The following is a 14,063-nucleotide window of genomic DNA, read 5'->3' as shown; positions in this document are numbered from 1 at the left end:
TAGCCCAACCCCCTGCTCAAAGCAGGACCAATCCCCAATTGGTACCTTGAGTGTAACACCACATTACCTGTACCTTGAGTGTAACACCACATTACTAAATTCACTTTAAATACAATAAAAGGCCACACCATGGTGGGACGGGAAAGACCTCCGTTTCCATTTTACAGCCAGCAAAGACCAAACACAGCACTCAGGCCACTACTGCCATCAGCTGGGACTATCCTGGTAAGTGGGCAGCAGAGCCGCTTTGTGCCCATAGCCAATCAGCCACCAAGCCCAAAACACATGGGGCAAAGTCTGAAAATTTGCACTACTGACCCTTTGCATGGGATCCCTCAGCCTCTGGCCAGGAGGACAGGATGCCCTTCAGGTCACATCTCTAATTCCTGCACCCCTAGAAACACTGTGGGGATCTCAGGAACTTGGGGGGGGGGGATTAGACCGTATCTCTTTTATATCCTCTTCCACTGATTCACAGGATCTGTATGACAGAGTAGCAGCTGTGTTAGTCTGTATTCACAAAAAGAAAAGGAGTACGTGTCTCTAATGTGCCACAAGTACTCCTTTTCTTTTTACAGGATCCGTAGGCTCAACTCAGACAACAGAATAGATGCAGCAAATGACTTTCACCACCAGGTGGCAGCACTGTACTACAAGCAGCAAGAGTGCATGGGCCTGTGTCAACGTGCTTTAAACAGCTGCCTGTGTGTGACCCAGATACTTGTCAGCAAGGCTGAGGGAGGAGAGTCAGGTGATTGATCTAACAGCAGGAACTGTGCTCACCTCCCCCATCCTCCTGCCCACGGCACCACAGTGGTTCCTGTCCCTTGGCAGCCCTCAATCCAGCACCTTGGCTGCCAGTCACAGCTATTTATTTGAATTTCAAATAAATGACAGAGGCACCTGACAAACTTTGCGTGAACCAGAACGAAGCCTTGTTTAGTCAGGGCAGCTGGGAAAACAGAAGGCAAGATATTTGCACCCCGAATTCCACCACGGCTCAACCGCGGACACCAGCCTTACGGAAAAGCAGTCGCACTTCCGACCAAGCCAAGGGGCAGTGGGAATGGCTTACTGGGCTTTCGGTCAGCAGTTCAAATCCAAACCAAATGAGTGGCCTGTGTGTGAAGTGAGTTAGTCACCACAGAAACTAGAGATGGAAAAGGGCCCATTTAGCCTGCTGCCTGCTCTCCACAGTATTCAAATTACAGTCAAAGTTTTCAGGTAGGTGAAGGCCTGATGTCAGACACATGTACAATTGGGTCCTTGCTGGAAGCCTCAGACAGGAGGTGTGACATCCCGCTGTCACCCTTTACTTCCCAGAGGGGGCGTGCAGGGCAGTGATGAGATGCGCACACAGCACCCAAGTCGCAGATGAATAACACTGTCTATAAAAAGCCCCTACCTGGGCCAACAGTACCGATTCCAAGCTCCAGCTGAATGACATATCCTTGAAACAAGGTGTATAAGGCAGCCCCAGCACAGCCTGAGAGGACTGCAGGACCGCAATGCTGCCAACCTTAAATGTGAAACTTGAATTGCCCTGCTGCTCCTCCCCATGTACCATACAGGCCAGCCCAGAGATACATCCCAGCCTCTCTCCCTCTTGGGCAGCCCACCAGCCCTCACCATAGGACACCACCAGCTCCTAGAGCCAGGGAGCCTCTGTGTGCCTCTCCCACTGATCTGATAACCACATGATCACCTATCTGATGGCACTGTGCCCCTGATAACCATGCCTCCTATTGAAGGGGAGAGAGGGACGCTCATGGGGAAGATCGCAAGAAAGGAGCCCTTGTCACATGCACCTGGAAAACATGGGACAGCAAGGCAGGGTGGGTGTGTTTGCTGGGGAAGGGGGATTACTCCAGTTACAAGAAGTACTGTACCTAGATAGGTAGAAAGGCAGACGGATTTAAAGTGGAATTAGCTGGGTCTGGAAGAGCAATGACACCTGCAGGCTTATGTCCGCCAGCATCCAGCACAAGTGCGCAACAGCAAGAAACCAGCTCAACAAGTGTGTCCAAACCCCTGGCCTAGGCCCTGCTGTCCCCTACACTGGGTGGATCTACTGCTCCACAGAGGAAAGGCAGGATGCTGGATCTCATCTCCTCCCCGATTAGCATCCCTCTTAGCCAGCTCCTACTGTGTTAACGCCCCTGCAAGCCCCAGTAAGACAGATCCCACTTCAATGCTCAGAGAAAGTCACTGAGGGACCCCATACCAGTGGAGCAGCCCCCTAATCCTGCCATCTGCTAGCCCTTAAGAGGGGCAAAATCCATGGAGAACCTCCCATATTTTAACAGTCAGCTGGCTGCCAAGTGCCTGCAGCAATGCTCCCGGGTGTGATGTACTGTTTAATGGTGACCCCGGGTTTTGCAGTAAGAGGCTTAAAGCGGAATCAGGGCAACTCAAAGCACTGGTCATTGAGGCACTAACTATAAAAGATACAAATAATCCGATTGAGAGAACTTTCACACAGAGCAGCCAGCATGTGGCCCAGCATATTCCCCTTCCCCTGAGGGCTACATGGGGAAGTTGGGTCCCAATCAGCATCTGCATGGACCCCCGCTCCTTGAGTGCTTCAGGGCTGATGTCTGTTGAGGCTTGAAATTCCTCACCCCACCAGTGGAGCCAGACAACCTCCCCTAGGGGGAGAGGAGAATTCAGCTCTAGGCTCCCGACCCAGACTTCAGGAGAGGGAGGGGGAAGAGGGATATATGACCAAGGGGGAAGGGAAAGGGAGACTCCAAGAGCTGGAGCATCTACTCTACTGGACACATGCAGTGGAGCTGCACCTGGGCCATCTGTCACACTAGAGTTCCAGCAGCGGGTGAACGACAGGCTGTTTGTGGCACCAGCACTTCCCGTACAGACAAGCTGCACCATAGTAGGGGAAACCCCCTTTGCAGTGAGGTGCTTTGTTAGCTTCCTGGGACAGAAGCCTATGGACTCATGTGACTTCCAGCACAGACTTGGTTTCCAAGCCCAGGACTGCCCCCAAGTAGCCGTCCTGGGAAGAGATGAACCTTTCATCCTGTGCTCCCTTGAAATGGACCTGGGGTGAAGCCTCGCTGGAGTGCGAGGAAAAACGAACCTGGACCAGATTTCTGTGCCCCAAGAGAATGGCATCAGGGCAGCATTTATTGGAACACACCCAAACGTGGGGTTGCGACCACCTTCGCTTTGTGACTCAAGTCTGCCATTAGCTGCTGCTCCATGCATAGTTTAAGCAGAGTAGTTTAACACCTCAGCAGTGAGGGTTACTGACAGTAGGGAATGTTCTGCAGGGCACACAGAAGATAGTTTCAGTAGCCTTTGTAAGCATAGTGCAGCAGGCACATGCATGCACACATGACTGCACGAGCAGTTGGTGGGGATTAATCCAGGATGTTTGACTATATTCAAACAAAACCGTGCTCCAGTACTATAGCACCATAGTCAGGTCTCACCTCCCAACCAGGAGAGCACATAACCTTCCGCAAAGGTGAATGATGCTCAATGTACCAACATCCAAATCATAGGGATGGACAAATAACTACAGTTGCCTGCAAGGATCTCTCATCCCAGCAGATCCCTCATTGCGGGGAGAGGTGCAAACCTATGGCAGACTCTCATCAGATGCAGAACCTCTGATCATAAACCAGAGGTGGAAACTGAGTCACAAAGCACATTCCAAACCTAGCAAGGAGCAACTGCAAAAAGCATAACAGGGAGAGACTGGCCAGGGTCTGCACATGAAGGAGCCAGAAAGTCCCCAGATGATCAGGGACAAAAAAGACTTAATCAAAAAGCAACGAGGAGGAGCTGGGCATGGACGAGGGAGAGTTGTATAGATGGCACCGAGCTACCTACCACTGGGCAGTAACCCCCAACAGAGGGTGAAGCCCTGCCCTAGGCGGATTATGACAGACCTGACAGCTCCACCTCCGTTACACACTGGTTGTGTCTGTATAGCTTGTCAAGCCAATGACATATAAACTGAATGCAGGCATTTCATATCAGTGTCTCGCTGAATATACCCAATACAGGGAGGAGAGGGAGAAAAATGCCTCTGCTTCCCATTCCTTTCTCCCACCGGACACTGGCTTTCAGCTCCCCTGAGTGAGGCAGTGGCCACCTGCACAGCATGACCAGGCAGAAGTTAATTTTTTATTAGCTGAATTTTGGCCTAGAGAAAGATGCCTGACTCAGAGCCCAGGAGACAGAGGCCTCTATTTCTCCCCAGACTGGGGACAGCACAGGAAGCAGACTTCACACACACCCAACTTTCTCCTTAGCCAGATCCAAAGTCCACAGAAAGTCTCAGCATTCTACAGCTACTTCCGATCCATGCTGGAAAGCGTGAAATTGCTGCAGCCATCCATGTTGCTTGCTTTGATGTTGAACTCAGGATAATTTACGCTGTCCCCACACTTTCAGTAGACCATAGACTCATCTTGCTGTAGAGTTACAGTCCTATCAGAGTCGCTGGCCCCTGTAAAGGAAGCATGTCCAGCCCTCCTGTGCCAAAATGGTTGCTCCCAGTTTGGCCAATTAAGAGGGTGGGGCAGCACCTGGGGACTAAAAAGGTCAGAAGTGACACCCCCGTGAATCAGAGCAGTGGGGAGGAGACTGGAGGAGGTCTCTAGGGAAAGCTTTGCAGGTGCTTCCTGCAAAGAGGAAGGAATTATCATCAGGAATTAAAGCAGAGGGACTAACTGGCTGATCTTATATATCCAAAGCCAGTGCTGGGAGGCTGAAAAAGGCTGGGGGGGGGGGGGGGGGAGCAAGCCAGGGAGAGGCTAGCCAGCTGTTCTTCTGAGCCAGAGAGCCAAGGCCAGAGAAGGCTGGAAAGAGATGAAGGTTGGGATCAGCAGTGGGAGATGCCTGCTGGCTCTTGGAGCCGGACAGCTGGACCCAGAGGACTCAGGAAAGATGCTCCAAGGGTTCCTTCTGAAAATAGGAGTGCAATCCACTGGGAATGGCATCCTCATACAAAGACAGGAGAGGACTGACAGAGTCTGGGCGTGGTTAAAGGCACTAGTCCCTCATTGCTCTACATACCACACACAAGATGACCTGAGTTTTGATGACTGCTTGTACTGGGGCAAGAACAGACTGTGTGTGGGACTTTTGTTATGGACTATTTGGACTATATTATTTTAATTATCCAACCCCATTGAGGGAGCATTGAGACAAAAAAGCCTGAAGTGAAGTTATCGGGCCACCTTGGGGGGAAACTGAGGCAGGCATGCCTATCATGAAGGGGCATGTCATAGGAGGGTGCTCCAGTCAGGGCTACCCTATAACAAGCCTATTAGATGAAAGCAGTTCACTCCTCTCAAGGCTATTGTTTCAGGCCCTCTACAAGCTCAGGAAGACAATGCTGTATTGGTTACGCTGGGCTCACCTTTCTGAGGTTTCCTTCACCACCACCACCACCACGGTTAGAAACTATTTATTTAAAAGCAGAGATTCCAGGACATAGTTATGTGGCCAGGTGTGAATTTAATAGCCACAGAATTGTGAGATACACCACATCCTGCCAACGTGCTTCAGTCATGTCCTGGAAGGGCCAGCTGTAGGGGTGCGAAGGGCATTCAAGTCCCAAAAATCTGATTTCTTTGCTAAGAGTATGAACTGGAGCTAATGAGTCCCACCAAAGGTGCTGGACTTGGCAATGCAGACACCTGCCCACATGAGGCTGGACTGAGAGCCTGACAGTGTCAGATGGCCAGGATGTTCAGTCACCACTGACCTGGGCTGCACTGGAATCAATGACTTTGAGGAGAAAACAGGCTCCAACTCTCACCACAGGAGCCAGCAAATGCATGCTTGAGAACAGGCTCCTGAGAGTCATCTCAAGGGGTGACCTGGGAACAGCAGCAAATGAAACCAGAGGGGCAAGGAAGCTATATTTAGAGGCTTCAGCAGGTCTCAGGAGAGCCTGTCTGCCCCTCTGAATTACAACACAAGAAACTAGCCTTAACTCAGTGTCTCTGCCCTACTTCCAGAGCTGTATCACCCTCTGACAGCACCTCTGTTCTCCCCTCCTGACAGGGCCTGTCCAGCTCCCCACAACTCAGTGCTTTTACTTTCTGACAGGACCCAGGCCTGCCCAGCCAGTTCACTACACCTCACCACGTTCATTCGACCCTACTACTGTCCGCAGAGCTTCTGCCCCCTCTTCGCTGATACCAAGCACTTCTGCCCCACTTGCTAGAGTCCGTGCCCATTCTGGTAATCCTCAGAACCTCTGCCTGTCGCTCTGTTTGGGCCTGCGTCCACGCCACCAATACCAAGTGCTGCTCCCGCCTCCCCCACTATTGCCAATGCCCCAGCCCCCACAGTGCCCAGCGCCTCTCTACCCCCACCATCCAGCGACCCTTAATCACTCCATCAATTCCTGTTCCTAGCACTTCTTCCCCCTCTCTCTGTCCGAGCTCCTGCCCTCCTTGCCAGGGAGGGACCCCTGTCCCTGCTGCCAGGGCCTATCCCTGCCCTGACGCCCAGCATTTCTGCCCCAATAGGGCCCATACCCACATTTCCAATGCCCAGCACCCCTCCTGACATGGCCCATACCAACACAAGTGAAGTTCTGTGGCCTGTGTTACACAGGAGGTCAGACCAGATGATCACAATGGTCCCTTCTGGCCTTGGACTCTATGAATCTAAGTGCCTCTAGCCGCGCCCCATGCCCACAACACCAATATCCAACAAGTTTCCAATGCCTCTGGAATGAGAAACAGGCCCAGGCAGAAATGTTCCCCTCTGCACTCTAATGAAGGGCCCACTCCCGCAGGACAAAGGGTTAGTTGCCCTCCCCTGGATCTCCTCCCCTTGACTGGATTACAGAGTTTCCTGGAAGGCACACTCTGGCCCCTAATCAGATTAGGAGACCTGCCACCTTCTCCACAGCAGTGAGCATGGAGACACAGGCAGCCCACTGCTCTGACCTCTGCAGGGCAGCACAGCAGGAGCGGTAGCTTGTCACCTCCCCCACAAAAACAGAAGTGTCAGCAGGAGAGGATTCAGAGTAGCAGCTGTCTTAGTCTGTATTCGCAAAAAGAAAAGGAGTACTCGTGGCACCTTAGAGACTAACAAATTTATTTGCGCATAAGCTTTCGTGAGCTACAGCTCACTTCATCGGATGCATTCAGTGGAAAATACAGTGGGGAGATTTATATACATAGAGAACATGAAACAATGGGTGTTACCATACACACTGTAATGAGAGTGATCACTTAAGATGAGCTAGTACAGGCAGGAGAGCGGGGGGAGGAGGAGGAACCTTTTGCAGTTGACAAGAATGTCTGAGGAAGGGGGGGGGGGGAATAAACATGGGGAAATAGTTTTACTTAGTGTAATGACCCATCCACTCCCAGTCTTTATTCAAGACTAAGTTAATTGTATCCAGTTTGCAAATTAATTCCAATTCAGCAGTCTCTCCTTGGAGTCTGTTTCTGAAGTCTTTTTGTTGAAGAATTGCCACTTTTAGGTCTGTAATCGAGTGACCAGAGAGATTGGAGTGTTCTCTGACTGGTTTTTGAATGTTCTAATTCTTGACGTCCGATTTGTGTCCATTTATTCTTTTGCGTAGAGACTGTCCAGTTTGGCCAATGTACATGGCAGAGGGGCATTGCTGGCACATGATGGCATATATCACATTGGTAGATGTGCAGGTGAACGAGCCTCTGATAGTGTGGTTGATGTGATCAGGCCCTAGGATGGTGTCCCCTGAATAGATATGTGGACACAGTTGGCAACGGGCTTTGTTGCAAGGATAGGTTCCTGGGTTAATGGTTCTGTTGTGTGGTGTGTGGTTGCTGGTGAGTATTTGCTTCAGGTTGGGGGGCTGTCTGTAAGCAAGGACTGGCCTGTCTCCCAAGTTCTGTGAGAGCGATGGGTCGTCCTTCAGGATAGGTTGTAAATCCTTGATGATGCATTGGAGAGGTTTTAGTTGGGGGCTGAAGGTGACAGCTAGTGGCGTTCTGTTATTTTCTTTGTTGGGCCTGTCCTGTAGTAGGTGACTTCTGGCTACTCTCCTGGCTCTGTCAATCTGTTTCTTCACTTCAGCAGGTGGGTATTGTAGTTGTAGGAATGCTTGATAGAGACCTTGTAGGTGTTTGTCTCTGTCTGAGGGGTTGGCGCAAATGTGGTTGTATCGTAGAGCTTGGCTGTAGACAATGGATCATGTGGTGTGATCTGGGTGAAAGCTGGAGACATGTAGGTAGGAATAGCAGTCAATAGGTTTCCGGTATAGGGTGGAGTTTATGTGACCATCGTTTATTAGCACTGTAGTGTCCAGGAAGTGGATCTCTTGTGTGGTCTGGTCCAGGCTGAGGTTGATGGTGGGATGGAAATTGTTGAAATCATGGTGGAATTCCTCAAGGGCTTCTTTTCCATGGGTCCAGATGATTAAGATGTCATCAATGTAGCGCAAGTAGAGTAGGGACATTAGGGGACGAGAGCTGAGGAAGCGTTATTCTAAGTCAGCTATAAAAATGTTGGCATACTGTGGGGACATGCGGGTACCCATAGCAGTGCCGCTGATTTGAAGAAGCAGCTGCCCAAAACTCCTGCAGATACAGCTCAGCTCAGGAGCCCAGGCACTGGCTCCTGCACAGGCAAGCAAACAGCAAAGCCCTTCTTCCCTTTTTCCTGCCGATGCTCATTATCTGTGAAGTGAAAGGAACGGGAAGAACTGGAGGTTGAAGGTTTCACCATGGGTGGCTTCCTGGACCCCAGCTAGTGTGGGGGTGGGTGGGCAGGGGGGTCTCTTTTCCCACTCTCTGCTCAAGAGCCACATCCAGGTGCAGCTGTGTCTGAAGTGATATATACATGATATTTGGAGATATATACAAGGCCCCATGTACTACACCGCAGCAAACTGGGCCCATATTCTGTGGCAAGGCCCCTTGGTTTGTGACAAGAGCAACAGACTGAAAATTAAGTAGCAGATTTAGAAGAGTTCACATACAGAAAGGTAGTCAATTAAAGAGGACAGTGAACAACACAGTTAGTGCAATAGGAACTGGGGGAGGAGGAGACAGCCCAGCAGAGTACAGGCTACAGAGACTCCTCTCACCCACCTCCACACATACATGAAACAAAGACACCAAGTTCCCAAACTGAGTAACACCTCAGAGAGGCGTAGGCGGGAGCTTGCTTTGGTTTCATGTTTGCCCGTATACTGCCCCACCCCACAGACCTTCCCTAGCATAACTGCTCCTCTCACCCTGTTCCCAGGGTCACAGTGTGATAGCACAGAGACAAGAGAAGGAGGTCAGCCAGACTCATACGACAAGCTAGCTGGCAGCTCCATCTACAACCCTGGACTGGGGCTTGTACTGCCATCACTGCTGATCATGAACATCCCCATGGTTTATAACTCTCAGTGTTTGCTTTGATCACCCTATTTACCTCCTCTCATGAAGAGCCCATTACACCCCATGGATGCAGCCCTATTTCAACTGCTCACCTATAGGGAAAGGAAGGTTAGGAAAGGTTTAATCCCCATCACATGCAAACCTCCCCTGCCCCTCGCCCCATGGGAGGGACTTCATTCTGATGACTCACTTACAGCATGAGGAGTGGGGTAGCCAGAAAGGTGGTGGGGATTAAATTCCTTATCACCTGATCAGCTCCACTCTCTTCATCAGCCCAATTAAAAGAACTGCCCATCTGGGGCCCAGATGCATGCACTGTGCACTTGTCTGTATCAATTCCAGAGCCAATTACTCCACCCTCCCTTTAAGACAATTACAAGATACAGAAATCAGCCTGTTCTCAGAGTGCATGAACCGAACTTGCTGCAGTTGTGGCTTTCAGAGAAAGCTAGTGCCACTGCCTCTTCCGCCTACCAGGCCCAATCTCAGCTCTCCAGGGAGCACTTTATTAGAGGTGGCACCAAGTTCACAGGCATCACGTGGCACTGATGCCCGCTCTGGATCCCAGAGAAAAGAGTGGGAAGCAGGGGGAATGCCCTCACCGTTTGGATTTGTTGCCCCTCCAGTGACACTGTATTTTTATTAGAGCACAGAGTGCGGTTGTAAGCAGCTTGGGCTACGCTGCAATCCACCCGCAGGATTCCATTGCAGTGAGGTAGTGGTGATACGTCAGGTGTCAGCTATTTGGGTGGGCGGGTATCTGGGGCATACATTGCTGGTGAAGGCACATGCCAGGCCAAGGGCAGGGGGGCTGGCAATGGCTCAATCTCTCCTATACAGTATTGCCTGTAGATCCATGTACTCACTGCTTACCTGCTTAAATGCAAGAAGGCTGTTGCCATGTCACCTGAGGCTACAAAGATCACCAGCTCAAGCTATAGTAAGCAATGTCAGGTCTGGGCAGTGCTAGGATGGGAGACTTTCAAGGAGCAGTCAGGTGCTTCAGAGCATGGTGTGGATGACTCAGCAGGGGGCGCCCTCCTATCTAAGTGAGGACTGACCCAAATGCTAGGGGTCATTGTGATTCTGGAGGGGACATCTGTCAGACAGGACATAAACCCAAATTCCTGATCACTTCTGGTCACAAAAGGTCCCTGTGGATTTAACCCCCATGTGCTGGCCACATTCCAGCCTAAGGGAGGTGTACGCTTCTCAGTCAATCATGGTTAGAAAGAAGCGCATACCAGGGATAGAGACTGTCCAGTACTATCCTCCTCAAAAAAACTGCCCCAAATACACCAAATGCCAGCCCCACCTCACTCCCAATCAAGTGGGACTCAAACCCATTTGCCACTCTGAAATTCAGATGGGAGCCACTTGCATAGCAACTGAAGCAGCTCACAGCTGATGTCCTACACTGTACCCACACCCCACTCCAAGGATCACTGTACAAGGACTTTCCCTTTCTCCAAGGACCATAAAGAATTCTAGCTATCCTATATTTTTCTGCAGTGCCATGACTGAGGTTCTTAAGTGATGTATCTACATCATCCCTATCCAGAGGGGAACAACCTAGCACGGTGCTTCTGCTGAAAGAAGAGGTACAAGAAAGGATACAGCCACCAGATAGCTGGACTAGATATTCCAGCAATGCTGGACAGTACAATGTCATGAGTATGCAGGACGTCCCTTCCCACACACACATACCCTACCTCTTTCTATACAGTCCTGTGTAACACTCCCACCCTCTTCATCACCCAGGGGTCCACACAGACACACACTCCACAGTTCTCTCCCTACAGATAATGTTGCACTTAAAACTGCAGTATATATACCCCCCCAAGGGGGTACGTGTCCTTAAGAAGGAGAGGAGAGACACTATCTAATCTTGGGAGAAGGACAGAGATGGCATCATGCACTGTGCCAGCCTCTGCTGCCAAATCTGAAACCGGAGCAGAAGGGAGCCAGCCCTGTGATGGAGTCACCTTGGCAACACGTCAGGCCTGCTCATATCAATATAAGGGCTGGCATGAGAGAGAGAGAGTAAAGAGGGGGACTCCTGACTGGAGACTGCATCACAGAATGGGTGTACACCTCTTTGCCCCTCACTCACATGGGCATGGAACCTCACATGAGGCACTGCCAGGAGGATGGGAATCAAACAGTCTCCAGAACACTGAACAATGAGCTAGTGCCCCAGAGCATTAAGGCTGGGGAGGAATGGGGCAAACACTGGAAGTCTGACAAATTCAGGTGGGTGATGGGGGAGGAAGCAGCACATGGGGCCTGTAGGCAAGGAAAATGGGGTAAAAGCAAGCAAGCACCCCAGAGCCTCACAGCCCAGGGGACATCACAATCATTGCCTGAAGCGCCTGGTAGGCTTGCAGGCTTAATGCTCTGCAGGGGGCAGATGGCACTCATCTCCCAGGGGCTGCAGGATTGTTCTGTCACAGCCAGAGAGGAAAGGAGATGTTACTCAGTCAGCTCTGAGAGTGCAGAACCAGAGAAGCCAGAGTCCCATATTTGCAGGAAAGAGGGCTGTGTGGGAGGATGATTCCCAGTTTTCCTTTACTCAATTTACATTCAGTGAGTCAAAGGAAACAGTGCTCAGTGAGAGTCCAAACACATCACCGACCCCATCACCCTTGTGTCCAGCTCACCCCAGGCCACTTCACAGAGTAACCAGGCTCTTAAGCTGTAAGGTTCTGCACTTGCCTCAACACTTCTGACATTACCAGGAAAAATAACCCTCACATACTCCCCTCACACAGTCAACAGTTTCAGTTGTGGAGATGTCTCAGGACTGGAATAGTGGGGTGTGGGCAGGTGGTATGTCAGGATCAAGGGGCATTGTCAGAGCTGTATATGGGCTGCCCAGGACTGAAATAGCAGAGGCCAGGAACAAGGTGTATTTGATTCACATTTATTCACCACATATTACCTTGAATTATTTTGCAATGTGTGAACAGACTGACAACTGCTTAGTAACACTTACCATACAGGTGACCACTTAGTAACACCCACCATACAGAGCACAGTGCAGCCTCCACACTGACCAGCATGATTACACACTGACTCAACCAGCTGTCACCACAACATCTGGTCCAGTCCTTTGCCACTGCATATTGTTCACTGCCGAATCAGACACTAGGCCGCTCTCTTGTGGGCAGGATCCTCTAATTACATCTCTAGGACTGAAATTATGGCCTGCTCCTATCCACACCATCAGCCATCCACACAGAGCATCCCAGTCAACCCAGTGAGGGTACATCTGTGAAACACAGAATCCGTGGGTCCAAGGACAGCAGCCTGACGCTGCTTGCCAGGTGCACAGACCTACACAGCCCCTTCCCACACTCCCCATCAAAGCAAGTGGTACTGACGCTACTTGCACAAAGAGGAAGCAGAGAGCTCAAATATCTTTTTCTGAAGAGCAGCTCCACAGCCGAAGGATGGAATGTGGCCCAGTGAGATGAAGGAGAAAGGAGTACAAGATACAGAGGAAGACACGGTGCCTGCTCCTATGGCTACAGCTATATTGCAAAACAAAACAAAACCAAACCTAACAACTCACCGCAGCGAATATCTCAGAGCCCGGGTCAACTGACTTAGGTTCACACTAAAGGGCTCAAAATAGCAGTATAGTATCTATACCAGTGGTTCTCAAACTTTTTTTTTCCACGGATCACTTGAAAATTGCTGAGGGTCTCGGCAGACCACTTAATGATCTTTCCAAATATTGTTTGTACCATTAGCTAACTATTGTGAAGTGCTTTGGATAAAAGCGCTATGTGAATAAACCTGAATAATAATTAATGTTTTTTTGTTCTACAAATAAAAGCACACAACTCATATTTTAATATCAGTAGTCTTACCTTTCTAACAAAATGGATGTGCCCTCTCTCCCCCACCGCGGCAGCCCTCGAGCTGGGTCTGGGAAGGAGGGGTTCTCTCCCTCTCTCCCCCACCGCGGCAGCCCTCGAGCTGGGGCTGGGAAGTAGGGGGGGGTGTCTCTCTGTGGCAGCCACAGCCCTAGAGCTGGGGAAAGTCGCCTCTTTCTCTGGCCGCCGCAGCCCTGCATGTCCCAAATTCCCCCCACCCTCTCTTCTCACCCCACTGCCCCCTTCCACCTACCCCCCATGCCCCACAAGGCCACCACCTAACCTTACATGTGCGTCTTCTCCAGGGTCCAGGTACCTAATCGGTGCCACGCCTGCACGGCTCCACTAATAAGGAGGGTGGCCCTTCATTCTCTCACGTGTGGCTGGCCAGACATGCACCTTAGAGGGAACTATCTGCGGACCACCCAAATGGAGCTCGCGAACCACAGTTTGAGAACCTCTGATCTATACTGCACTATGGGTACCTATACTGCCATTTTGAGCCTTGTTGCACAAGCCCAAGTCAGCTGACCCGGGCTCTGAGACTCGCTGCTGTGGATTTCCCTCCCCCCACGGTGCAGACGTACCCTAAGAGACCCAACCCTTCCTGGTCTGGAGATACCCCTGCCCCACAAGCACTAAGTAAAGACACAAACACTGGAGCAACAGGGAACCTGAAGAAACAGCTCCTTCTGGTCACCAGTCCCCATACTCCAATCCAGCTGATATGTGCCTCTCTGTTCATCTGTGATGCATATTGTCCCTAATACCAACTCCTGGGTTGCAACTCCCAACACACCTCTTCAATAGC

At 50.8% G+C, this 14,063-nt stretch overlaps 1 protein-coding gene across 6 annotated transcripts in view; it reads right to left on the bottom strand.

Moving 5' to 3' along the window:
- The window catches only part of DGKZ (diacylglycerol kinase zeta), a 105,670-nt gene that overhangs the window by 68,698 nt on the left and 22,909 nt on the right, over positions 1–14,063 (bottom strand). The gene's annotated exons all lie outside the window — the stretch shown is intronic.

This window comes from Natator depressus, chromosome 6 (genome assembly GCF_965152275.1).
Source record: "Natator depressus isolate rNatDep1 chromosome 6, rNatDep2.hap1, whole genome shotgun sequence".
Lineage (NCBI taxonomy): Eukaryota > Metazoa > Chordata > Testudines > Cheloniidae > Natator > Natator depressus.
The sequence above is the reverse complement of the archived record's forward strand: the minus strand, read 5'-3'. Positions and strand labels throughout refer to the sequence as shown.